Source organism: Felis catus, chromosome F2, assembly GCF_018350175.1.
Source record: "Felis catus isolate Fca126 chromosome F2, F.catus_Fca126_mat1.0, whole genome shotgun sequence".
NCBI classification, from domain to species: Eukaryota; Metazoa; Chordata; class Mammalia; order Carnivora; family Felidae; genus Felis; species Felis catus.
Genome location: NC_058385.1, coordinates 39,639,957 through 39,664,692, shown reverse-complemented (window position 1 = coordinate 39,664,692; position 24,736 = coordinate 39,639,957). Strand labels below are relative to the sequence as shown.

The following is a 24,736-nucleotide window of genomic DNA, read 5'->3' as shown; positions in this document are numbered from 1 at the left end:
TTGCTCTCTGGCCCTACCCCGCTTGCGCTCTGTCTCAAAAATAAATACACATTAAAAAAAAAAACACATCAAAACCAAGAGTTTTGAAGTCTAGATTTGCGTGGGTTGCATGATGCCATTATGAAAGAAAGGCAGAAAGGAAGAAATGAAGAAAGAAAGGAAGGGAAGGAGGGGGGCAGAGAGGAAGGGAAGGAGGAAGGAAGGAAGGGATGGAGAGGGAAGGAAGGAAAGGAGGGGGAAGGAAGGGAGGGAAGGAGGGAAGCAAGGAAGGGAAGGAGGGGGAAGGAAGGAAGAAAGGGAAGGAGGGGGAAGGAAGGAAGGAAGGGAGGGAAGGAGAGAAGCAAGGAAGGGAAGGAGGGGGAAGGAAGGAAGAAAGGGAAGGAGGGGGAAGGAAGGAAGGAAGGGAAGGAGGGGGAAGGAAGGAAAGGAAGGAAGGAAGGAAGGAAGGAAGGAAGGAAGGAAGGAAGGAAGGAAGGAAACCAAAAAGAAAGAGTTCAATATAAAATGTCAAATAGAGGTTAGGAGTTGATCTTAAAACATTTACTAGATATAATTAGGGCCATAAAGCAATGATTACAAAAGTCACGGAGTCCTTGTCACCTCCAAGGCGTCACATGCGGATGCAGGAATCATACCAACAATGTGCATAGTCAAGTAGAAAATTGATGGAATAAAGCCATACCTAAGGAAACAAGGGGACACATAAGTGTGTGCTGTGCTTAACTTAAGGTTAAAGAAAGTCCCCCATAATGTTGAGGAGTGTACCCCGATCTGAGATTTTCATTTCAATGATCAAAAAGGAGCTATTTCTGTCGCTGGGAAGGTATTGTAAATGATATGAACAAGTCTAAATAATCCTGTTCTTGTTCAAACTGTAGCTTACATTCCCTGATGGGATTTATATACAGAATGGTTTGCAACTTGACCCACCTAGCATGATGCCTAGAATTCCCAGCAGTCACTGTGCCCTAAGCATCGTGCCTCGAAAGGTCTTATAGGAGTAATCCATGAATATATAATACCAATTTGCATGTCAACGTAGACTTTTAAGGTTCAAATCAGCTGTCACATTGTTGTAGTGAAAGGAACCCAGGTTTGGAACAGGACAGAACTGGGCTTGAGTCTTTCTCTTCTGCTCCTTAACTATGTGTATCATTTTGAGCAAGGTACTAGACCTCTGAGATACAATGACAATGTAAAAGATATATATATGTAAAATGCCTGACCAAACACCTGATACATGTATGTGCCCAAGGGATGGTCATTTTCTTTTGTTTTCTTGGAAGCTCAAAAGTTCTGAGGTAAGTTTCAATAGGAGGGGAGCGGGTGGGCAGATTTCAGCAAGGCCAATAAAATACCTGAATATCTGAACAAGAAACATCTCCTCTCTCTTTCAACACTGAATAGACAAATTATTGAACCGTTGTTACTGGTTTTTTTCCCCTCTCTGTAATCTCCTGACTACCTATGTGCATGGAGTGTCTGAATATCTCACTGGCACCTCAAATTCAGTATATCCAAAATGAATCCTAATATTTTTCAACATGAATTCCCTATGGCTGTTAATGGCACCAACAGTCTTTCAGGTCTTTACTATATTCAAATATTAGGTAAAGTGGACTCACAATGGTTATTATATATAGGATGGTGGATGGGGGAAGTCCAGTGGTCATAATCCTCTAGGAAGGATTTAGAACTCTACGGGACTTTTGGATTGTCGTAATGACTGCAAGGTGTTACTCAGATTGAGTGGGAAAGGACCAGAGATACTGAAATACCCACAGCACGGAGAGTAGTTTCCCACATTGGAGAACTATGGAGCTCAAAATATCAAAGGAAACTCCAGTGAGAAATGCAGATAGAATCTACCTCTTCAAATGCCTCATGCCCGTTTTCTACTTTTCATTCCTATTTCTGTTGTACTACTCCGGGTTCTGTATTACCTTGAGTCATAGAATGTTATTGCTTGAAGGAATCTGAAGGTCATTTAGTTCAGGATCATCAATATCTGAGGGAACTGAGGCCAAAAAGGTTAATTTTCTGGCCCAACCTACATAATTCCTTGGTTACAAAGCTGAAGTTTGATCTTAGATCTGACTGTTAGTCCATTAGACCTGCCTGAGGTTGTAATATTATCTAACTGCTCTACAAATTTAAATTCACCCTCTGCTGGGCAGAGCTGACCACTAAATCTTCTTAAAGAATCATTCCCAGAACATCATTTTCCAACCAAAAACAGCCCTCAGTGTTTCCTCCTTGCCTACTAAATATATTCCTCAGCCTTGAATCCTAACCACCGATGATCTGGGCCAACCAGGCCATCTAGTGTTATTTCACCCGGCTTTCCTTCTGCCTTTTGCAAGTGACAAACTGTCCCTCTGGCTACCTCCCAAGCACATATTGGGCATTTATATATTCCCTCAAGGTTTTCCCTTTGCCTAAAATATTCTACACATTCCCTCCTGTCAAATCTCTACTGACATTCAAATGTCTCCTTCTCCATGAAGCTTTAAAAAATTTTTTTCCTCAACTAGACGTGCTTTTCTCTAACACTTTTAATACTTTATAGCTTTTATTGGAATCACTGTGGTCTGGTATGCACTATAGCTATTTGAATGTTTTGTTCTATTTGAGGACAGAGACTGACAAATTTGCATAACCTTACCTATCCCATATTTTTCACATATGAGGCAGAGAGTAAAATTTTAGAGACAGATACACAAAATATCTAGCAGCCAATCTGGGGGAAAACAATCAAAAGAAAAGAAGAAGCTTCCACTCTTTACCTGTTTACCTTAGAAAAGCTTTAAAGCACATCTCACTCCTACTTTGCTCCTTTTCCTATTACAACTGAAATTCTTTGGAAGTGTGTTTCAATTTAAAAAATAAATAAATAGAGAGAGAGACAGAGAGAGAGAGAGGAGAGAGAGAATAAGAATGACATCATCCCTGTTCTTTCTATTGCCCTCAATGAAAGTTCCATTTATCTTTGTCATCTAACCTATGCTGTCAGCAGTAAGGATGGAAGCCTCATTAATAAAAATCAGAGTGGATCTCCTACCTTGTGGGTGAAAACTCCTAAAATATCCTCAAGACAGTTGTACAGCATATTACAGCCTGGATAAGGGATAATTCTGAACTGGCATGATCAGTTGATTTAGAACCATAAATGTGGAAGGAAAGATCTTTGTAAAATCTTTCTGACTCCTTACTACTGTGTAACCCGGAGCTTAGCTAAAAGTAAGCAATAGAGTAGAGCTGGGGACTAGACTCCAGATTTCTTAATACGGACTGACCACTCACTTCCAAATTAAACTCTTGATATATTTATAAGTCTTTGTGTCTGGGTATGTGTTAAGAATAAATCTGGACATAACCTTTCATACAGCTATAAGTTTTCTTTTTTCTTTTTTTTTTTTCAACGTTTATTTATTTTTGGGACAGAGAGAGACAGAGCATGAATGGGCGAGGGGCAGAGAGAGAGGGAGACACAGAATCGGAAACAGGCTCCAGGCTCCGAGCCATCAGCCCAGAGCCTGATGCGGGGCTCGAACTCACGGACCGTGAGATCGTGACCTGGCTGAAGTCGGATGCTTAACCGACTGCGCCACCCAGGCGCCCCTAGCTATAAGTTTTCTTAATGTGTTCCACATGAAAAAGAAAATTATCACATGATCAATTAGGACCAATAAAAATGAACTAAAAGTATATGGCTGGAATCTTCAGGCATAAGATAAGGAACAAAGAAACAACAATATTTAAGGAGCATGTAATCCAATTTAAAAGGACTTTTCGTTCTACTTTTTTCCACTTCTTAAATTTAGTGGAAAAAGAATTTCAATGAATCTTAAATCAGTAAATTATGAGCTAAGTAGTCCCTAGTTTTGTGCTAATCTCTTAATGCTGGTAATGCATTGGAAATCAAGCTGCTGTGCATGGCTATTTATTAGCTCAACAAGAGTTACTAGACTCTTTGTATAACCTTTTGATAATACTGGACATTATCTCATTTTTTGTACTTGATTATATTTTAATTATTAGACAAGAGAGTGATTTCATAGAAACTGCTTTCTCCAAACTTAGAATAGAATAATTATTTTTTTTAGGGGCACCTGGGTGGCTCAGTCGGCTGAGCGCCCAACTTCGTCTCAGGTCATGATCTCACAGTTTGTAGTTCAAGCCCCACATTAGGCTCTATGCTGATAGCTCAGAGCCTGGAGCCTGTTTCAGACTCTCTGTCTCCCTCTCTCTCTCTGCCCCTCCCCCACTCACGCTCTCTCTTTCTCAAAAATGAATAAACATTAAAAAAAAGAATTTTTTTTAGAGTTGTAAGGATGTGATAAAGGGTACTCATTATACTATGCTATAATTCTATCATGTAATCTTTTCCCATAAAAATATTATACATTCACCTTTAAAAAGTTAGACTGTGCCAAACTCAGGAGCTGTGTTCTTTTAACATGCAGTTCAACCTCCAAGGTTGGCTCTCTGAACTTCAGAAATATATGTGATTAGGTCATTTCATAAATTATGTCATAAGATATCAGATTGCCTTATATTATATTGCATTATGTTGAAACAGAGCTCAGCTATAAATAGGTGATTTGAAAAGTTATTCTGTGCTTCACTAATAGCTTACGTTATTTCCTGAAAATTCCTTTTCGTAGACAAGGGCATGCCACTTCTCTGCTGGATGCTCCAGCAAGCCTTGTTTACTGTAACCAGGAGATGAAATTTCCAAACACACCCTGGTGTTTACAGCACTTGGAGGGGCATGTGGCCTGCCTTTCCAGCCTCTCTCAAGCATGCGCCCCACCTGCTTTTCGGCTTTGGCTTAAACAAGTTGGTTGGGCCACAACACAAGTGCGAGAACATGAGAATGTGAGATGCCACAGGCCAGGTGACATGCCAGTGCTGAAAAGCTGGTACATGGCAGGGCATCATTGTGTACATAGAAAGGCCACATGCCACACCGAAATGTGGCAGCCACTTCTCCCAAATTAGATGAATAATTTTCCTTTCATTATGTTCTCACGAACATGTTATAAAACAATAAGCCTTGAGCTCCGTTAAGTCCAAAAGTTCAGGGTTTCAAATGAGTGACAAATGAATATTCATGTTATTTCAGAGTTGATTGACAAGTAGAACTCGTTTTTTAAACCATGCCTGTGTATGATTTAAGAACTATTTTTTCAAGGCAACAGAAATCATTCTCATAGGTGTGAGTCTTCTTATGTGGCCAAATGCTGTAGAGCCGCAAATAACATTTTTTTTTGTCTAATAAAGCAGGAGAGAATTTACTAGAAGAGATGTTGTAGGATCTCACATGGTTCCTCCTAGTTTTCTCTGAATTTCATACTCCTGTATGCTATCACCAGGTCCATGCTGCTAATGCAACTGCAGTTGAATTCATTTCAAGTGTTGGCAGGAAAGGATAAGGAAAAAATAATTACACTTTTAAAATTCTGTTGAGTCTAGTGTGAGTTACGGAATTCATAAATGTGCAATGTCAGGTAACCCAAGGTATTTTCTGAGTTCTAACTCTACTGCTGAATACGTATGTGAACATAAAAGTTGAATAAATCTTTCTATACTTTATTTTCTTCATCTTGACAATGGGAAACTCAATCCAAAGCCAAAATACCTCCAAAATTTTTGACGAATTAGTAACGAGCATTTCTTTTTGATGAGAGGGCATCAGCAGAAATCTTGAAAGAATCGAAAGGGGGTTTGTCTCTGCTATCCAAACTTTAAACAAGAAAATAATCGTGGAATTTGTGACTAATAACATTTTTTCCTAGCATGATATATTTTCAAACTTACAGTCTTTAAAATGTCTTTATATCTTTTGTGTGTTCAGCTGCAAACCATGAGCTTTCGAGGAGCCCAATAGACCTCGTTATATCCTTTGTCATAGATTTCACATAATAGAAGTGAGTCAACGATTTTTAGAAACTCAAACTTACATCAATATGTAGAGAGCTGTACACTTTCAGTCTGCAATTTAGACTTACATCCTATAGTCCTTGGCTTTTACAGCTGCTTCCTAACTTTCCTAAAATAAGTCACCATACTTGAGTGTGCGACAGAGTGTACCTTGTAGGGCTATAGTCCGCTTTCAGATGAACAGATTCCTGGTCCTGTTTGCTACAGCCAAGCACTGTTCACCTTCACCAGGAACACAGCATATTCATCGTTTACATAAAAGAAATGCCACTGATACTGTGCTATGCTTATAATGTTATGTTGCCTAATAAAGGCATTTTGGGGAGTTTATTTATTCCCTTTCTGTTTGCTGAGTAAATTATTGCTTGTAAAAGGTTATGCTTCTCCAGAGAGCATTAGAAATAAAGTCTCTGTTCTTTTTACCCAAAGTCTGGGCGATTTCCAGCATTTTTTAAGCCTAGAGTTTGAATAAGAATGTCATCTCTTTGAAATAGTCTGCTGAAATAGAGATTTAAAGCTCAGACACTGCCTCTTGATGAATACAACAGACAGAGAGGATAGTGAGGGGAATCCTTAGACCGTGTGGAGACAGCTTCTTATTAGAGCTCTGGTATTAGTATTCACCAGAGAGGGTGAAGCTTTGGAGACTAAGTATGATTTTGAATTCTGAATATCCAAGCAGAATATTCAGATACACCTTATATACTCCATGTTTTAAGAAATATGTATATTTCAGTTGAGAATTTTTAAAAAGTACATTATCCTTGTGTGAACATAGTGAGCATTCACACTGACTCTCTGGGAACTCTGTAATTTCTAGAGTACTTTTACTCTAAAATATTTTACTCTAAAATATTTTACTGGTAGTATGGAATTAAAATTGTAAACCGAGTAAAAAATGCACTAGTAAATTAAATATTTTTCCTGGACATTTTCCTTCTCCTCTCCTTTTGGTCTTCATTCTTTCTTATTTCCTGTTCACATTTTTTCATATGCCTGCATGTAACAATAACCAACCCCCCCGCCCCCAGACCATGCACACTTCACGAGGTTATAAAGATGTCTTTCCATTGTCTACTGACTTTCTTGCTTTTTGATTTTTTTTATTTTAGCTTACTCCTTTTGAGACGAGACATAGATGAGCTGGAGGTAACACTTGGGAGACACTCATAATTGACAGATGAAGTGAGATTAAACTATTGTACCCTGTTTCACATCTGCCGAAAGTGGAAGCAATGTTGGTCCCGTCCACTTAAATTCGAATTGGTGATTTAGTGTCAAATGTGCCATTTTAACCAATTTTAGCAATGGTATCTAGATTAGAGTGGGGTAGGCAGAGTATCCCCCCTTCATAGTTTATGACGCATAGTAGGCCATTAATAAATATTTGATTGAGTTGACTAGGAAAATTGTCGTTGTGGAATGTGTCAAGTCACCTTAGAATTATTGGACTATGGCTATGCCGAGGAGAAATATTTTAAAAAAGGAATTGATTCTGCCCTAAGGGCCAGAGACTAAGATAAAAAAGAGTTTTTGAAAAATAAATGGGCAAAAGAAGGGACTAATATTTTGAACTGGTGAGCATATACTGTACAACACAAAGGATAAAGCTATATTTGCAGCATCTAGACACATTGGCTGTTGAAGCCATTTGAAAAATTGAGAAAGGATGCGTTCATGTTATAACTGGGGGATCCAATTTTCAAGTTTATGTTTTAAAATCAAAGGAATGTGTAGATGAAAACATGAATTTTTCATGTTGAAATTTACCTTACTATAATATTTTCAGACACAGATTCAATGATGAATTTAAAACAAAGAATGGAACTTACAAGAAAATAACAATGTGTTTAGATTTTGTTCAGCCTGCCAAAATCATAGGAAACTATAGTCACCACCCAGTGCCTTTTTTGAGTTTTAGGGGAAAATGCTATGTTTTTTTTTTTTTTAATGCTTTCTCTTTTAACGTTTTTAATGCCCTCATGAATACTGTTTAAAATGTATTGAATCTGACAAAAGTGTAGATGAAGATGAGTCAGAAGGACACTGAGAAATGAAGTGCGATCATATTTTGCTAAGGAAAAATCAAGTGATCTGTGATAAAAAGGGAACTGATACCAACATGAAACACAAAGATATCTGAATCTAGTTATTCCATCAAAAAATACTATAATCCTGGGGTGCCTGGGTGGCTCAGTCGGTTAAGCGTCCGACTTTGACTCAGGTCACGATCTTGCAGTTCATGAGTTTGAGTCCCACATCGGGCTCTGTGCTGACAGCTCAGAGCCTGGAGCCTGCTTTGGATTCTGTGTCTCCCTCTCTCTCTGTCCCTCCCCCGCTCATGCTCTGTCTCTGTCTCTCAAAAGTAATAAATACACGCTAAAAAAAATTTTTTTTAAATACTGTAATCCTGGACTTTAGCTTATTGTTACAATCTTAAAAAAAACAGTTTATATATTTTGAGGGGGGGGGCAAGCTGGGGAGGGGGAGAGAGAGGTGGAGAGAGAGAATCCCAAGCAGGCTCTGTGAGGGCAGTGCTGGCGCTCAGTCTCACAAACCACAAGATCATGACTTGAGCAGAAATCAAGAGCTGGACGCTTAACTGAGCCACCCAGGCACCCCTTATTGTTACATTCTTTTAATTTCTGATTGCCAAAGTTTAAAACCTCTGCTTGCATGGTGCTCAAAATACATGTAAGTAACACTTGGGAGACATTTATAAACCATCAAATACATTAGCAAATTTCTTGTATTTCATTAGAAGAGTGTTTCAACCCATTTTAGAATACTGAGATTGATAACGAAGATTATTTTACGTGAAAATATTCTTACATTAACTATATGATTTGCCAAACCACACATGGAAATTTAAAAAGAGAGCGATATTTTTCTTTGACCTGAAAGGAAGACCACACATGTACTTTAGTGGATTGAAAACAGCTGTGTACAGTCTTTGGCAGAGGCAACTTTTTTGAAAGATTACATCTGGATGGTCAGTTTGGGTTTTGATACAATCGCCATTAATGTATTTACATATAAATATAAAAATATGCTGAATTGCTTAAAAACATTTTTTAAAGTTGAGACATCCACGCCTTCAGTGGAATTCAGTGTTCTGTTATTTTTTTTTCTTTTTCTTGCATTCTACCAGGTAAATAATTTTTGTTTTTAATTATTATCTACTTATTTATTTACTTATTTATTTTTTTTCTTGAGACAGACAGAGAGAGCACAAGTGGTGGAGGGGCAGAGAGATAGAGAGAGAGAGAGTCTTAAGCAAACTCCATGCCCAGCGCAGGGCTCAGTCTCATGACCTTGAGATTATGACCTGAGCCAAAGTCAAGAGTTGGTTGCTTAAGTGACTGAGCTACCTAGGCTCCCTTATAGGGTATATGATTTGAATAAAACTGTTCAAATGCAAGTATTAACCCTTAAATTTGAGGAATGGTAAGACCATAGTAAAAATTAGGAAATCTTAATTCTGTCCTTAACTGTTGAATTTACTAAATGAAGCTTTGCAAAATGATTTCATCCATATAGTATCCCTGTGTAGCAGGGTTAACAATACTTTTTATTTACGAGGATTTTTTAAAAAGATATCAAAATTAAATGAAATCTCGGGGCACCTGGGTGGTTCAGTCAGTTAAGCGTCCAACTTCAACTCAGGTCATGATCTCACATTTTGTGGTTTGAGTCCCGCATCAGGCTCTGTTCTGACAGTTGAGAACCTGGATCCTGCTTCAGATCTGTGTGTCCCTCTCTCTCTGCCCTCCTCTGCTTGCACTCTGTCTCTCTCTCTCTCTCAAAAATAAATAAACATTAAAAAAATAAAAGAGAAACTAAATGAAATCTTGAGAAAATTTCTCTATTTACAAACTGTCCTTAGCCAGAATTAATATTTTTTCTTTTGCCAGACAGTTTTCAGAATTTATTGCAATCTTGTTTTTTTGAAAAAATAATGTATTTTATTTTGGTAGCATAAATTGGAATCAATAGGCACTGAATTAAATAGGTGTAAAGGAGATAAATTTATTATAGCAAATATTTTCATTTATTATACTTATTTTTATAATGCCCTGTCAAGTGGCAACTCAAGGCAGCACGTGTTGAATCTAACTGCAGTGTTATAGTCATAAAAAATGTATTTATAAGACCCCGTTATCAGACATCTTCTGTGAATCTAACCCTAAAATGTAAAGCAATAACCTGGGAATAGTTATGAATATCTAAAGATGCAGGAGGGACTTTCAATGGGATTTCCTCCTCCACTTTTCCCCTTAGAAAGAACTAAAAAGGACTAAAGATACCAATTCAATACATGCATTTTTTTTTCCCAGGCATCAATTTTCTTGGAAATAAATCTGAGAAGTAAAAAAATAATTTACTCTCTGCATGGGTGTTTGCTGTAAGAACTTTCACCATGATGGAAAGTGAATGGAAAGGTTAAGTAGAAGACGTGCATCATTGCTGTAATTTGTAAACTGATGTGATAACCTCATGTTTAATATTTTATGGAGTAGAAGGTGAATGCTAGAGGGAGAAATGTCACTTGGAGATAAGGGAAATCATATGCTAAGAATGTGTATAAATGTGACTGAGAATTAACTTGAGTGTTTCTTTATTAATTGATAGACTGGTGTAACATAACGATGAAATAATGAAGGTATCCTAGCAACCATCTTTTCCTAACAACTGTGGCCTGTAAGACTGTGATGACTGTCAGCCACATTTTATTAATTCAGGAGGGTGAGCAGAGATAATTTCAATTAATAAAACCTCTCTACCAACAAAGTATAATGTAGATTTGATCATACCTATTACCAGAATTTTTTTAATTTACTAGTATAAAATAATAGTATACCTGGGTGAATAAATTATTTTAAGTTGGTAATATTCCGGTTCTGAATAGTAGTAAAGACACTCTATCATTTATTTAGTTGATATACAATCTGGAAAAAAATATCTTTAAAAAAATCCACAGAAACCTGTCAATATTATGAGATCTGCTTTTAATATAAAATATGAAAACACAAAAATAGGCATTTGCTTATTAGCTGATATTTCTAGTTTTACCAGCTCTATTATTCCAACAATATCAAAATGAAAACATTATATGTCCTTGTTCTGATATTATAAACACTATTTCATTCCTCTGTTTTATAATAAACATTGGTGGGCTTTTTCTCTCCCAATATGGAATTTATCCAAATACTATTTTTAATGAATTAAAATTGATATAAAGAGTACTTATTAAGTACCTACTATTTGCCTAAATGAAAGATCAACATGACACAATCATAAAAATACCTCTACCAAGTTTTTAGGTCTATTATTTTCCCAATTTCTATCTCCTCTGATTTTCTTTTTAATGTTGATTTATTATGGAGAGAGAGACAGCATGTGAGTGGGGGAAGGGCAGAGAGAGAGGGAGACACAGAATCCGAAGCAGGTTCCAGGCGCCTAGCTGTCAGCGCAGAGCCCAAAGCAGGGCTGGAACTCACAAACTGAGATCATGACCTGAGCCGAAGTCAGACACTTAACCGACTGAGCCACCCAGGCACCCCATCTCTCCTCTGATTTAATATAGAAATGATTTATCTAGTTCCAGTCAGGAAAACAGATATCTTTCTACTCAATGTAAATAGAAAGGGATTTGATACAGAGAACTAGTGAAGGCAAGAAGTTATAGAAACTGCCAGATACTTATGGCAATCACCACTACCTCTAACAATGACGTTAATGATTTCAAAAGAAAATACCTGAAGACCGTTGCAAATATGTCACACCTACCAAAACCCACAAATCTACCCACTGCAGTCAAAGCGATAGTATGTCTCCTGCTTCCTTTCTACCTTCCATGTTTCATGCACCGCCTCGCACTGGGAGGATCTTACCTAGAACTCTTCTGACAGAAAATCTGAGAAATCTAGCTCTCAGGCTTCCAGCCTGTGCAACACAAGGAACAGCCAAGATGGAGAGAAGTGAGCTGACTTCCCAACAGACAATATGGCACAAATATCAAGCCAGAGAACTTTCCCATGGGTGATAGTGTGGCAATTCCAAATATAACAGGAAAACTGTTGGAGGGATCTGTAGCTTGGGATTGTGTTTGGTATTTTAGTAACTAGAGTAGAAGAACCACAAAAATATCCAAGATATTGAATGGTATATCTTCACATATATCACTATTACCATAACAATTTTACCTGTGTTCTGGAAAGCTTAAAATTTATCTTACGTTTTTAGTAAGATACCAATATGATTGCTAATCTGAATAGATCTTTGTGAATTTGGAATCATTTAATCTTATTTAACTGCTGAATTCTATTTACTATTAATATATAACCAGAATAGGCTATGAATAATGGAGATTTTTTAAAAAGCAACCCCAAAAATAAAAGGAGTGCTGGTTAACTAGCAGAATTCGTCTTTAGCAAGAACTACCCTGATAATATATTTTTAAGTTTAGATGTCAGGTATGCTTACTGTTTTCCACACTGAGGCAAGTAATCCCATTTTTCCCCCTCAGCAGCTATGAAACAATTGATGAATTGCATAAATGAAAGCATTAGGGCTTTCTGAGACACGCTTGGTTGTGACGATGCAAATAGATGTCTCTCAGGACAGAGAGGTGTCTGTCTTCTTCACCATTTCACGCCAGAGCTTAGCGTGGTGCCCGGTACATCTAAGGAAACCAGTATATATGTGCTGAATAATACATGGCTAGTATTTAATTTGTTGCATTTAACTCACTTATTATTTTAGAAATTGGGAGTATTTTTTCCCTACAGGAATATACTGGCACAGAGGAAGGAATTTCAAAACACGCCATTTTTAATTCTTAATAACTGTTGAATCCGGATTCAACAAAAACAAAAGTACAGAGATTCACTGTCCTCTACTTTAGATATGTTTAAATGCTTTTTGTATAAATTTTCTTTTAAAACATCATTCCAGGTGATCTGATGGTAACAATCCCAACAACCATTCTCCTGAGTCAATAGATAGCATTACTGTGTGCAGTCTTCTGTCAAAGAGTCTAATACTGGCCTGATACCTGGGACGCACATTTCTTCCTGACTCATCTTCACCCTCCATCTGTAATATATCAATAATAACATCACTTCCCAGGGCTTTGTGTGCCTCCTATAGAATAATACAATAATACATCAGCTATCATTTGTTTAGTCTAAGTGGCAGGAATCATGCTTTAAATATTTTATTTCATCTAATACTCATAGTGATCTTATGAGATGGGTTCAAATGTTTTCCACAATGTACAGAGAGGGATTAGAGACTTAGAGACGCTGAACCAAATACTCAGTGCCACATAGTTATTATAATAAAGAGCCATGATTTAAACCCATGACCGAATCTGTCCAATCAGCAATAACAACAGTCTCAGTGAAGTAACGTGGTAAATTGCACTTCACTAAACCCAGAGAAAGCATTAAGTAGGAATTGAATGACTAAACGCTAGATCTTTTAATATCACGAAAAGCAGTAAATATATATTGAAACACTAAAATACATACAGATAGATTGGTATAAAGCTGTAAATATTCAGTGCTGCTACATTTCTTTGATTCCATGTTCATGAGTTAGGAATATGATACAAGAAGAACTTTAAACAAAGCAGAGAACTGTAAGTCAAAGTTAAGAATGTGTGTAACTGTTTGATATTAAGAAGATGAGAAGAGGGGCACCCGGGTGGTTCAGTTGATTAAGCGTCCAACTTCGGCTCAGGTCATGATCTCGTGGTTCACAGGTTCGAGCCTCAGGTTCAGGGGTTCCAACCCCATGTCTGACTCTTTGCTGACAGTTTGGAACCTGGAGCCTGCTTTGGATCCTGTGTCTCCCTCTCTCTGTCTGCCCCTCCCCTGCTCTCACTCTGTCTCTCTCTCGCTCGAGCGTGCGCGCGTTCAAAAATAAATAAACATTAAAAAAAAAAAAGATGTGAAGAACATTTCCCCATGCAGACTTTTAACAAGCTATTTTTTTTTCTTTATTTTTTCCTCATTTTTAAAGTACTTTCAGTTTGATGTTTTAATCTTGAGTTTTTGGTTGTGTGATTTGGGATATTCTGAACTTTTTTATTCTTTGTTGGCTATGATCAGAATCTTTCAAATTACTTTTTATATTTCTAGAAATACCTGGCAAACTTGAGATGATATATGGCAGTAGTTTATTTTTTTATTTTTTTTTTTTAATTTTTTTTTTTCAACGTTTATTTATTTTTGGGACAGAGAGAGACAGAGCATGAACGGGGGAGGGGCAGAGAGACAGGGAGACACAGAATCAGAAACAGGCTCCAGGCTCTGAGCCATCAGCCCAGAGCCCGACGCGGGGCTCGAACTCACGGACCGCGAGATCGTGACCTGGCTGAAGTCGGACGCTTAACCGACTGCGCCACCCAGGCGCCCCAATATGGCAGTAGTTTAAATGCAAGTTTCTGTTTTGGAAAGTTCATTAGAAATAATTTTCATTCTAGACTTGTTACTTATTGTTTAAATAATTAGCTCTTGACTCTAATTGAGATCAGTATCCGTAAACTATATTTGCAAATAATTTTCATAAATTTTATTAGTTTACATAGTCATCTTCTTGTCCCAAAATTTCCAGAATGAAAATTAACACCATGTGATACATAGTTTATATTGTCTTTTAGCTATCCAGCATAATGCTGGTGAGCAGAATAAATGTTTATTATTACTTAAATAATAATAATAAATAATGTAAAATATAAATATTATAATATAATAGAAATAATATAAATATATAATAATATAAAAATAATACACATATATAATCATGTAATATAAGAAATAATATGAAATAAAGAATAAATTTGGGGCACCTGGGTGGCTCAGTTGGTTCGGTGTCCTACTCTTGGTTTCGACTCAGGTCATGATCTCATGGCTCATGAGTTCGAGCCACACATCAGGTTCTACACTGGCAGAGCGGAGCCTGCTTAGGATCCACTCTCTCTCCTTCTCTCTCTGCCCCTCCCTTTCTCATGCCCTCTCTCTCAAAATAAATAAATAAACTTTTTTAAAAAGCCATTAAAAGAAATAATAAATTGTTAATCTTCAGAATAAATACAGAAATAAATATTCAGAACAGAGCAAAGAAAAAGAAGTTACAGTGATCCATAATCTGGGTGAAGAGCCCCTAATTCTTTACAAATGATTGCCTCATTGAAAAAAGTGAATAGGATGAAATTGTTTTCAATGTCAAGTTTTACAAAAACCAACTTAAACTTTTGAAAGTTGGTGTTACAACTTCTCCTGAGAGCAACTTTTGAAAGGCTTCTTATCTGATAACAGTAAAATGACTGTTCAGAGAATAGACACAGAATATCTCCCAAATGGAAGACAAGTACCCAGCAGTAAAGTCACCTGTTCCTTCCCGCTGAGTTGGGCTGGCACCACCCCTCCAGCCGTCCTTCAAATCCCCGGGGAAATGCGGTCCATCGATCCACCACTTTCCCACCATCTCTCCCTATCAAGCTTAGATCACAGGGCCTAAGGATCTTGACTTCTCCCCTGCAAACACTCTTACTCTTATCCTTCTCTTTTCCCTTAGCATTCTTCTGGCAAGACCACAATTGTAATCATATTCATCCTTCTACCACTCTTGCCTCTACCGAGAGGTGGCTGAAAGTTGCTGAAGAAAATCTCATGACCACAATCATTAGTCGCACTTTAGTAGAGTGAATGACAGAATTGTCAGACAGACACCAAAGATCCTCCCATATTCCACGGCAGACTTTTTTTCCCTCACTCTTTTAGACAACTATTTAAATTTTCTACCTCCTCAAACTTCTGTTTGAGGAAACTCAGCTGATGAGAAACTCAGCTGATGACTTCATACTTCCGTAGTAAATGAGATACAACCGGATGAAAATTGTCTCTTCCTGTACCCACAACATTTTTTTGGTTACTGTTTTACCCCTTATGGCTGATCCATTTATGAGCAAATAGATTGAGCTAAATTAAGTGAAACTTTTTATGTAATGGAAGAATGGGTACAATTCCTACCGAGGCCAACCATTAGGACTTCATTCTTGCCATTATGCCCTTTCTTTCCTGCATCATCGGTTTTTCTGTATGTTCACTAGCTGTGGGCATAATTCTCTAAAATAATAAAGGAAAGCAATCTTGAAAATTGTGAAAATCTCAGAAGAAGAAATAGGCATTCACATATAGGAAGAATGCTGAAACATGTTGACGGATCAGCGTAGCACTGACCGATGTGCCCCGTGTAATACCAGAGTCACCGAGTATTGCTGTTTAATTTTTTTGCGGATGCTGAGTTCCATGAATCTGTGGTGTCACACCATATATTCTGTCTTAGTCTGTTTAGGCTACTGTAACCAAATACCATAGACTGGATGTTCTATAAACAACAAACATTTCTCACAGTTCTGGAGGCTGAGAAGTCCAAGATCAAGGTGCCAGCAGATCCAGTGTCTGGTGAGAGCCTGCTTCTTGGTGCATAGCTGGCCATCTTGTCGCTCTCCACTTATATGGTGGAAGGGGTGAGGACTCTCTCTGGGGTCTCTTTTATAAGGGCAGTAATTACATTCATGGGGCTCTGCCCTTATGATTTAATTATCTCCTACCTCCAAATACCATCGCATTGAGGATTAGGTTTCAACATGTGAATTTAAGGAGGACACAAAGGTTTATGGCATATTTTATCCATCCAGATTAGCCCACTTCATTATTTTCTGTTTTCAATAGTCCTCAGTCAAATGATCCAAGGATCAAAAGATGCAGTGATGTGATACCATGTTTACTAGAAAGATTAAGAATCTTTAGGAATAATAATTGTAATCAAAGAAGCAGTAACAACAATTACTCCTATTCATTGAGGTATTTACTGTGTTCACGGAACTGAAAATACTTTGCACACTTACATACACTTACAGAATAAACTTTGCAAAATTTAACTGATCTCTAAACATGGCCTATGCTCTGAAAAATTTGAGATGGATAAAACTTGGTCTGTTTTGGAGCAAGTTGCTACATTCTAGCTGGAACTTAGTGAGTTAACCCCAAGCCATCTGGAACATTCAGCTGTTCAGAATAACTCATTTCCAGGGAGCTCTGTATAGCTGAAGACTTACTGTATAAGTTTTCACATAATGTGAATAGAAATGTGAGTATTTGTAACATTTAAACACTCACAATTTCCATAAATGAAAGAAAGTTCAGTATGCGATTTATCATGACTCAGTTTTTTTCTCCCTCCTCAGAACAGTACTTGCATATTTTGGGTAGCTTTTGAATAGGTACCGCTGCAAAATGCAGGAGGTGACAGTTAAACATACGTTTCAGCATTTACAGAGGGTGAATCATGCTCTTTCCCAGTCATTTGGCTTTTCAAGATCCCTGTTAAAGAAAAGATGCAAAAACTCTCTCTTGTGGCTCTTTCATCAGTCACCAAACTTGTGGCTTTTAGAACACATCGGTTTTGAGAAGCTTTTCATGAAGCACCTTGAAACAGCTTGCCATGGAAATGGGAAGAAAGGAAGGCAGACGCCTGGAAAAGAAAATTTTTCTTTTAGTTAACATATCACAGAATGGGCTCTGTGCCCAAACTTGAGACTTCGGAGTTCTCATTGACATTAAAAAAGTTTCCTTTTTTTTTTTTTTTTTTCTTGTAAGGCTGCTGGATTGTTCCTCAGATTTGAAGAAAATTTTTACTCTTGTTCTTGTCCTTTCTCATTTTTGCACCTTTGTTTTGTAGGCATGTTCCATGTAAAATCTGTACCACTTTTTTCATGTTGAATAATTATGTCTCTCTGGATGTTTCCAGAAAGGTTAGATCTAATGAGTTCCTAAGAAAACACATGCAATAGTAACTTTCTTATCAGATATAAAGTGGTAGAAGACAGAGTTGGAACTGTCTTTCATCAAGGTAATATTTAGAGCTGAGCATATCAACATTTCAGCTCTGCAAATCCTAAGTTTGTTGCCAGACAGTATCTGGGGATTGTTTGGATGTTTTGATTAAATACAGATTCCTTGAACTTCTTTTCTAACAAAACCAGAATCCTGTGTTAGGTCTTGTTCTTTGTTTTTTCTAGTTAGGTCTTATGATAAATGAGATGTCGAATTAATGACTCACATCACTGAATGTAAAGAGTCTCTTTCATGATCGTAGTCACCTAAATTCGCTTATCCTACAGTTTATAACCTAACACACAGTCATCATGCTTAACAAATAAGCGTTGGAATTTATACAAAATAATTGTTTGATAGAAACAAAACGGAACAAGGAAAAATAAAAGGCATTTTTTAAGTTCATAAATTATATTTTTCCAAAATCGTGCTTTTCTGTGTGCAAAGAAGAAAGGATATTCTTGGTACATTTAACCAACACTGACTGAGTGCATCCTGTGTTCCAGACACTGTGGTAGATGCTGGGGATACAAACAGAGTATCTACCCAGGGGACTTTATGGTGAAATCAAAGAAAGGACAGTGATATGATGAAGGCAATGAAGTGAGATGGAAGCTAAGATACTGATGTTCAGAGAGGAAGACAGAGAATCCCAAGCAGGCTCCTCACTGTCAGTGCAGAGCTGGATGCAGGGCTCGAACCCACGAATCCCAAGATCGTGACCTGAGCCAAAGTTAAGAATGGGACATATAACCAACTGAACCACCCAGGCACCCCCAAAAGAAGTCTTTTGAAAAGAAAGATAATGGGGGAAATTATCTGATGCTATTACAAGAGCCAAAATAGCAGAATGAGACTTTCTAACAGGTGACCAGACCTGAATACCAACCACCAGTCTATGGAAGATTCTAGGTAAAGCAAACTTCACAGTGGAATTTTTTTGTGGGTTTCGTGGGGGGAGGGCATTCGTGGCAAACTGGAAAGCATTGGGAAATAGAATTCTTGACATGGACAAGAAAGTTTTCCCATTGGAAACAATTAAAAACAACAGAATTGTTTCCATGTGGTAGTTATAGCCAAGAAGACTGTCCATGAGCTCATATGGAATAGTCCCAAGGACACACAAAAAAGTACTCAGTGAGGTTTTAGAGGGGATAGAAATTAGCAGGTGTGGATGTGCATTGATAAAACAAATTATTGCTGAAAATGTGACCCCATTCATCCTTAGAAGCTGTCATGGCCTGAAGGAACACTTCACCATCTAAAAGCCATGCATAAAACAAGAACAAGAGGCAGTGAGGGTGGGAAGTTGATTGGGGACCAAATTATTGTTGGCTCTACAATGCCATGTTGAGAATTCTTAATTTTGTCTGTCAGTTTTGATAATTTTGTATGAACAGATTTGAATATTTTAAATATTTATTTTTGAGAGAGAGATTGAGAGAGAGACAGAAAGGGAAAGAGAGAGACAGACAAAGAGAGATAGAGAAAGAGAATGAACAGGGGAGAGACAGAAAGAGAGGGGGACAGAGGATCCAAAGTAGGCTCCGCCCTGACAGTAGAGAGCCAGATACAGGTCTCGAATTCACGAACCATGGGATCATAACCTGAGCCAAAGTCAGACACTCAATCGAGTCACCCAGGCACCCAGAACAGATTTGAATTTTTAAAAGATAATCACGACAGCAGTGTTGAGAATGAATGGGGTGGAATAGTGAGTAAGAGCAGTGAAAGCCGCACAACACGGCAGTAGTTGTAGAAAAAAAACAAAATGAAATAAGAGTTGTTTAGGAGTATGAACATGGATGGGTTGAATGTGTTTAACAGGAGGGATCGAGGGGGTGAAATATAAAAAGAAACATACATGGCTTCTGGGTTTCTGGCTTGGGCACAAGGTAGGTGGCGATGCCAGTCACTGAAACAATGATTATAGAAAAAGGGAAACATTTGGATAAAGGGGGGTGAGACTGGCTAGCACGTGCTGAGTTTCACAGATAGCTGGGTCTATACATGTTGGTCTAGACTTCAGGCTATAAGCTGGAGTGGAAAATACAGACTTGCTGTTTTTGTCCTCTTGTGTTTTGTATGATATATTCCACTTAAATTACAATGCTGTTAATTTATACCAAGTTTGAATCCCTGGCCAAATAATTTATTATTTAATAGAGAATGTTCGGGGAAGGTGAATCATGGAAGATTCTCTTTATATGGACTCATTACTTTTCTTGATCATGGTGAATTTAAATAAATGAAACATCTGGAAAAACATTGTTTAAAGCTAAATTAATCCTAATGTGATCTAGGTTATTTGAACCAAAAATATTTATGTCTCATCTCACTTGACATAACATCACTACAAGCCAATTCTTATTCCTAAGAATTCTAGCACTGTTCTGCCTAGTACAGTCAGGCATGGAACTTCTCTGGATTAGGCTTTCAGAAGTTAACCCCTTGTCAAATGACAGTAATGTAACATTGTGTGTCAGGTATACTTCAATTAAAAAAAAATGTACTTGAAGGGAAAAAGAAAGTTGACCATATTTGGCTTTAAGATGAGGTCTTAATCAGGAAAGTATTGTGGTTAAAAGCAACTTTAGATCTCGGATCTGATCTGATTCTTAGTTGCTATATAACCTTTGTAAATTTATGTGCATTTCTGTACCTTAATCTCATTTTATGCAGAATTAAGGGTATAATAATATCTAACTTATGATGGTGTGAAAGAAATCAGTTGTGAAATAAGCTAGCCAGAAGATCTAGCATATTAATAATCATCAAATGTGTTACCTATTATTAATATATAACCTTATTAATAGTAAGGATAATTTTAAAAAAATACTGTAACAATAAAGGTTAAAATGGAAGCCTAGAAAGAACAACTGAAATACATTCACTAATGGAGAGTAAACCTCTTAAAGTCAGGAACTGTGACTTCCTTTAGTTTCTGCATTATCTGAGCATATAGTAACACTATAATAAAAGATAAAAAATTGTAGTAAAATATGAGAAGCACATTACTTAGTGTAAATTTTATATTAATATAAATATATAAAATGTTATGTTTGGGCATTAATTGTACTTAATAAAACACCCCCAGGTTCAAAAAGAAAAGTACAAGAAAACAAAAATAAGTAAGCTTAAGAAAACTTGTGGTCGTAAAACTCATAGATTAAGAAAATAAAATTTAAAATTTGAGCTAAAGATTTATGAAGAATATTTTGATATGTGTATACACTTAAAGAATACAAATGAAATTCAAATGCTAGTCCTCCAGATTTTTTTCACCTTTCACAGTGTAGTTTTTAAGGAGCATTCTGCCAGCAGAAAGCTGGGACGCAGAGTTCAGTGCAGCGCGGCCTGAGTCTTACTCAGGCCCAAAGCCTCTTGGGAATTCTGAGAAAGTGCCCAAAGCTATGGGCTTCCGCTCCTGCCTATCATAGGGAAGCCATATCTTTGCAAGGAATGTTTTAGCACCATAAAATCAAACAGACCTGGTTTCAAACACAACATCATGAGCCCTGGAAAGTTACTTTAACCTCTTTAACATTATTTTCCTCATGCAGGAAAACAAAACAAAACAAAACAAAAAACACAAAAAAACAGTAACTTAGATTAAGTGGACAAATTCTTAGAAAGACAGAAACAATTGAAAACCACTCAAGAAGAACAAACAATCTGAATAAGCATTACAATAAAAGGAATAACATTAGTAATCACAGATTTCCCACAAAGAAAAGCCCAGGACCAGATAGCTTCACTGGTGAATTTTACCAAACATTTAGAGAGTTAATACCAACCCATCAGCCTAAAAAATAGAATATGAGGGAACACTTTCCAACTTATCTTAGGAGGCTGACCTTAACCTCATATTGAAACCAAAGACATCACAAGAAAAGTACAGAACAATATCCCTTTTAAATACAGATGTAAAAAATTCTTAAGTGCTAACACATTGAATCAGTGATATATATGTGTGTATATATGTATATGTGTATATATATGTATGTGTGTGTGTGTGTGTGTGTGTGTGTATATATATATATATACATATATATATATATATATATATATATATATATATATATAATTCTGCTTGAGATTCTCTCCCTCTCTGCCTCTCAAAAAAGAAAGAAAGAAAAAGAAAGAAAGAAAGAAAGAAAGAAAGAAAGAAAGAAAGAAAGAAAGAGGAAAAGGAAAAAATCTTATACCTCATATGTGAAAGGAAATTGATAGAGGCTTTCCCATAGGTTGTATATCATGTTACTACAATGATTTTGAACCGAAAAGAGAATTCTCCAAACTATCAGTAATGTATTAAAAAAAAACAAACCAGTAAGTTTGAATCAATCACCCTGAAAAAAACAACAACACAGAATTATCCTATTCTGTCTCTGCAGAAAGTGATAGCACATTGTTCTATAAAGGGATCCTCAAAGAATGCAGCCAAAATACGTAGAGAACTATTACAGACAAAGGACAGTCACTTAATTAGTAAAAAAAAAAACAAAAAAACAATTTTTCTAAATTTTGTGGTATTTGTGACACTTTCCCACTCTTTAAAGTTTATAATTTGTTGTGATTTTTCTCTCATGCAAAATAAAAAAATATTAGTCATTAATTTTGAAGTATTTTTTTAAATGTACTCTTTTTTTTAATATTTGTTTGGGGGGGGAGGGGCAGAGAGAGTGTCACAGAATCCAAAGCAGGCACCAGGCTCCAAGCTGTCAGCACAGAGCCCTACGTGGGGCTTGAGCCCACAAACTGTGAGATCATGACCTGAACCGAAGTCAGACACTTAACCGACTGAGCCACCCAGGCGCCCCTTGAAATATTTTTCTTAAAGAGATTACCCAAGTAGCATGACTTTAGAACCCACAAAATCTGGATCTACCCATAGGTGGCAATTAGCATATCGTAAGCACTACACTAGAAGAAGAGAAAAACACACTCCTTCTGGAAATTCCCATGGAGGTGTCACCTTTTCCTCTCACCTCCCTGTCACATGAGAATGATGTTTCTCAGAATGGTGAATGTAACAAGATATGCTCACATGGTATGAGTCAGGTCATGGGGGCTGAGTACTAAAATACACAGGTAGCACATGTATTTCTTCAAACCTGACTTAATTAAGAAAACTATAACAAAAAATCAACAAACTAGGATATCTGCATTCTCTGAGAATTGAATGCTAGGTTCCAGTGTGTCCACCTTCATCCAAAACTGGAGGGAAAAAATCCACTTGGGTTATTCTTTTTCTTCCTTTGTGTATACCCTGGACATTTTGTCAAGAATTTAAGTTTAGAAACTCTCCCTAAAGTATACATGTGGTGCCTAAAATAATCTTGTCATCACAAGTGTCTTCGGCACTATCCAAAATAACCTTCACGATACATCAGTGTCTTTATTATAGTTGTCAAAAGCTTTGTAGTTGTCATGTATTTAATAACCTGAATTAAGAAAGTACAGATGAACGTAGGAGGCTAACACCTCCCAGGTTTACCTTGGATGTGGATGCCAAAGATATCAGAGAAAGGGGGATCAACATATGATCCCATATGAACATTTCGGTATTATTCCAGATGGTTACCCAAAAAAATTTTGCTAGGGAAGTTATATTTACATATGAGAGACCTATTTAAGTGATATTTGTAAAGGTAGGAAAAGTAACATTTTAAAAATATTATTCATTGCTTTGGGCCTTTAGGTTAATGAGAAATCCTTTAGCGCATATATGGTTTTTAGAACATGAACTCAGTGCTGATACCATGTGGGAGAAGCAAGTCCAAATGCTGAAAACATAAAGCAATAAGGCTTGCAAAGGTATAGCCAGTGGGGTTCATTCAGGAGATGAGGACTGGATGACAGATCTTCTAAGGCTGACAGTAGTCAGAGATGCCTAATATCAGCTCCAGCTGAGCAGCGACAAAGTAAAAAAAAAAAAAAAAAAAAAAAAAAAAATCCTCTGGACTTGTCTCCCTGAGTATTCAAGCTTTGCTTAAAAGCTTTAACTTTTCAAACAAAAAGTTAGGGAAGGGTGAAATGGAGGAGGCAGGGAACCAAGCTAATATTGTAATGATAATCTCAAATAGATGATTCTGTCTCTTCTACACACTTCATTTGTACAAAAGAAGTTCAAAAGGAATTATGTAAGGAGCTCAGAAGTATAGATGCCTGAGTCACCTGTTACCCTATTTGTTGGCTTACGGCACCACATTAAACTTCCAACTATCCACGTCCGTGGTCATGACTTTGGAATGTGAGCCTCATCTACCCCTCCTGGGTGGCATATTCAAGAACCATAGCTGAAAAGAAAAGTAGGGAATTATATATAAAGACCTATGCAAGGAAATCGCCATTACTACGAGAGGATGGGGAAACTTATCTGCACTTGTGTCAGTAACATAAGAGAAGGATAAATGGAGAGAATATTTTTAATACTTAAATTTCGAGTTTTATCCCTTTCTGCTTTCTTTGAATGTTAATATGGCACAGCTTTTGGAACATGGATGTCACTCAGCACTTAATCTAAAGCTTTACAGCAAAATCTAAGGATTTGCAATATTTTCATACAGACAGGAAAGAAATCTGATGGTTTTTATCCCGGAAAACAGCCTCTAAAAGTCAGTAACGTTCTTGGGTTTCACACTGCAAATAAAGTAAATATGCTATGCTTCTTATTGTAAAGGCAAAATTCTCTGCCGCTCGGTTGCGTTAGATACAATGATGTCATTTTACTTCAGAAATGGCTATCATAAAAGTGGTCAACAGGTACAAACTTCCAATTATAATATAAATAAATACTAGAGATGTCATGTACAACATGATAGCTGTAGTTAACACTACTATATGGTACGTCGGAAAGTTGTTAAGGGAGAAAATCC

At 37.0% G+C, this 24,736-nt stretch overlaps 1 protein-coding gene across 1 annotated transcript in view; it reads left to right on the top strand.

Moving 5' to 3' along the window:
* The window catches only part of TRIQK (triple QxxK/R motif containing), a 342,742-nt gene that overhangs the window by 241,281 nt on the left and 76,725 nt on the right, over window positions 1–24,736 (top strand). The window lies entirely within an intron of this gene.